This window comes from Lithobates pipiens, unplaced genomic scaffold (genome assembly GCF_037356315.1).
Source record: "Lithobates pipiens isolate NorthernLeopardFrog02 unplaced genomic scaffold, aLitPip1_a1.2 Scaffold_23, whole genome shotgun sequence".
Lineage (NCBI taxonomy): Eukaryota > Metazoa > Chordata > Amphibia > Anura > Ranidae > Lithobates > Lithobates pipiens.
In genome coordinates this window covers 121,905,983-121,909,873 of record NW_027507785.1, presented here as the reverse complement: position 1 = coordinate 121,909,873, position 3,891 = coordinate 121,905,983, and the positions used below count along the sequence as shown (strand labels likewise).

Below are 3,891 nucleotides of genomic sequence, written 5' to 3'. Positions count from 1 at the left end.
TGCTCTACACATGATCGGATTAGGTCCGTCCGGCCCAGTTGGTCGGGAAATATTTCCAACATGTTGGAAAATTGGGTCGGACGGAGATTCGGACGGAATCAGTCCAATGCATACCACACACAGTCGGATTATCTGACGACACGGTCCGATAAGACTCATTCCGACAGATTCTCCGACCGTGTGTACAAGGGCTTAGATGTGGTGGTACCATTATTTTTCCTGTTCTTTTTTTCCAGCTAAGAACATTTTCAGGAAGTATAAAAATACTTTTTGATCTTGCCAAAAAATGCCCGTTGTTGTCACTTCCTGAGAGGTGCACCAAACATTATCTTCCTTACTATCATTTGGTAACTACAAATTGCAACCCCACCAGGGTTGCCAACCATCAGTAAATTTTTGGACAGTTTGTAAAATCTGTGATTTTTACATCTGTTTGTGAATGTCCATTTTGGACATGCACATTGCATGTCTGTGATTGACATTAATGAACAGATGTAAAAATCACAGATTTTCCAAACTGTCCATGATTTTCCTAATGGTTGGCAACCCTGACTCCCACCCCATGTAATGGCAGTAAAAAAAAAAAAAAAAAAGAAAAAGACATGTTCATAGTCTATATCAGGAGAGCAGTCTAGGGTGACCACAATGTCACCCTGTCCTAGCAAAGAAGTCTGAAATAAAATAAAATGCGGTTACCACCATCTATTCATCACCATGAATACCATGTAAGGACTGATAAACTGCAATATACTAAATTTTTGGTTTTGGGCTTAGATACACTTGCAGGGATCCTCAAACTACGGCCCTCAAGCTGTTGCGAAACTGCACATCCCATGAGGCATTGTAAAACACTGACATTCACAGACATGACTAAGCATGATGGGAATTGTAGTTCCTGAACAACTGGAGGGCCATAGTTTGAAGACGGCTTCTATGTGGCTAGGTTCACATTGGTGCGGCTCTGTGAGCTGCAGCTTACGTGGTCATGGCAGCCCATTTGAATGGGGTGCCATACCTCCTAAAATTCAGGGAAAAGGGTCCATGCACCATTTCTGGAATTACCTTTGATGGGCACTGGTAAGCCAGGCAGCAACCAGCAGGTAAGCTTACCCACCCCCTCCCTGCCACACAATGCCCCCTAACCCAATCACCCTCCCCCACCCCCAGTGTCAGACTTTGGGCTGAAGCCCATGGTCTTTTTTTTCCCCACCTAGCAACGTCCCTGTATTCCACACTTTACACTGCACATTGGATAACCATGCCTTTTTTTTATATAATATATGGCAGAGTCACTGGCATAGTGCGATATTGCTGAGCATGCTTATTATAGATAAAAAGAGTTAAGATTGTCAATTCACAAAACTCATTATCAAAGCAACAAGATAAAATGCAATATCAATTAAATAACATCCAGAAACCACAAAATGACCCCAATATGCCATAAGTCTCCAGTAACAAAATATGTCGTATTATGTATACATACACTATATTAACAAAAGTATTGGGACGCACATGAACTTTAATGGCATCCCAGTCTTAGTCCATAGGGTTTAATATTGAGTTTGCCCACCCTTTGCAGCTATAACAGCTTCAATGTTTATGAGTGTGTCTATGGGAATGTTTGACCATTCTTCCAGAAGCGCAGACTGGGATGCCATTAACATTCATGTGCATGTCAAGCCAGGGCCCCAATACTTTTGACAATCTAGTGTATATATCTACAGTATCTCACAAAAGTTTGTACACCCCTCACATTTTTGAAAATATTTTATTATATCTTTTCACGTGACAACACTGAAGAAATGACACTTTGCTACAATGTAAAGTAGTGAGTGTACAGCGTTTATAACAATGTAAATTTGCTGTCCTCCCAAAATAACTAAACACAGCCATTAATGTCTAAACCGCTGGCAACAAAAGTGAGTGCACCCCTAAGGGAAAATGTCCAAATTGGGCTGAATTAGCCTTTTTTCATCCCTGGTGTCATGTGACTTGTTAGTGTTACAAGGTCTCAGGTGTGAATGGAGAGCAGGTGTGTTAAATTTAGCGTGATCGCTATCAGTCTCTCATACTGGTCACTGGAAATTCAACATGCCGCCTCATGGCAAAGGACTCTGAGGATCTGAAAAAAATAAAAACGGTAAGGGTATTTACTATTAAAACATTTGTATGTATTTTAAAGTCCTCTCATATATTGCAGACATTGTTTTTCTTTTTTACACTGGTAGCAGAGAGTTAAATAAAGCAGTAATTTTAGAAAGGTTGTCCCTTGCGACTAAGCTCCATTTCATAGCCTGGTGCTCAGTTACAGCAGCTGTATCTGGATAACATGACCTAGTGCCTCATATATCGATGACGTACAAAGAAATGTGTCTAAATCAAGAGTAAGCATCAGAGAGGGGGTAGAGACACCTAATCAAGGATGTTACTGGTGAGAAAAGGATGTGCATTGAGGTCCCTGTTCTGAGAATAGAATTTTTTTTCTTTTTCTTTGTCAGCAGTAGGTTTGACATACATAAAAAAAACAAAAAACGGTGATGTTTCCACTCCAGTGAATGTCAGATCTATTGAGACCAAAAATGGACAAATAATAAAATGATCTTTACAGTGAGAATAAATCACTCCTTTAGAAGTCCCTTAGATGTTGCTAGGATGTTTGCAAATTCATTGCAGATTTTTACCTCCTGTACTCTGGGTACTGAGGCCAGCTTGCCCAATGTGCTATGTGGGAGAGACTACTTGTTATAAGCACATTATCAATTCCAGTGTTGTAATAAAAGAAAAAAAAATGCATCCTTGACATCCCTTTACAATCCTTAAGCACTGGACCATTTTGCAGCTAAAGGACCAGGCCCCTTTTTGCGATTCGGCACTGCGTCGCTGTAACTGAGAATTGCGGGGTATTTATGGTAAAATCGCAATAAGCGCTTGATTGGTTTGCGCAAAAGTTATAGCGTCTACAAAATAGGGGATAGTTTTATGGCATTTTAATTAATATTTTTTTTTTTTACTAATAATGGCGGCGATCAGCAATTTTTATTGTAACTGCGACATTATGGCGGACGCGTCGGACAATTTTGACACATTTTTGGGACCATTGGCATTAATACAGCGATCAGCGCGATTAAAAATGCATTGATTACTGTAAAAATGTCACTGGCAGTGAAGGGGTTAAGTGTGACCTAATGTGTGTTTTTTTACTGTAGGGGGGCGTGGCTTGGCGTGTGAGGTCACTGATCGGCGTTCCCTATGACAGGGAACAGACGATCAGTGACAGGCAACTAGGAAGCACGGGGAGAGGTTTGTTTACACTTACCTCTCCCCTTTCTTCAGCTCTGTGAACCGATCGCTGGACACTACCGGCAAACGGGTCCGCGGGTCCCGCAGTCACGGAGCTCAGGACCAGGTCGCAAGCGCTGGGCTCTTAAAGGGCAACGTACCTGTATGTGCTTGTGCTTAGCCATGCCATTCTGCCGACGTATATCGGCGTGAGACGGTCCTTAAGTGGTTAATAAGCATACGGCTTACCACAGCAAATCTAGAATTAGAAAAAAAAAAGTGTAGGTTGAGTCCAACTGTTTATAAAAAAAAAAAAATACACAGTGCAAATTTCTTTCCTGTAACCACATTCAGCTTACCAATTAACGGCTCGAATCTCGGCCGGTTCCTGCCGAACTGGCCGAGATTCAAACTGTGTATAGATAGCCTAATTAAGCTGTATGCAATATGAGCTTGAAGTATTAAAGCTCTCCAAATTTTGCTCCTGAAAAGGAGCCCAGGGTAACCCTTGCGGGCAGGGATAAAAATGCTTATGAAATATTTTAAATTGCAAGATTGAAAAAATGTATTGGCATTCTAGAATGCAAGAATATACAATGAAACACTGGCAAG

At 41.2% G+C, this 3,891-nt stretch overlaps 1 long non-coding RNA gene across 1 annotated transcript in view; it reads right to left on the bottom strand.

The window, feature by feature from the left end:
* Positions 1 to 1,749: 1,749 nt before the first annotated feature.
* The window catches only part of LOC143927861 (uncharacterized), a 10,270-nt gene continuing 8,128 nt past the window's right edge, over positions 1,750 to 3,891 (bottom strand). The window contains exon 2 of the long non-coding RNA XR_013262332.1: positions 1,750 to 2,122. This is a non-coding gene — a long non-coding RNA (uncharacterized LOC143927861). The remainder of the gene's footprint in view (positions 2,123 to 3,891) is intronic.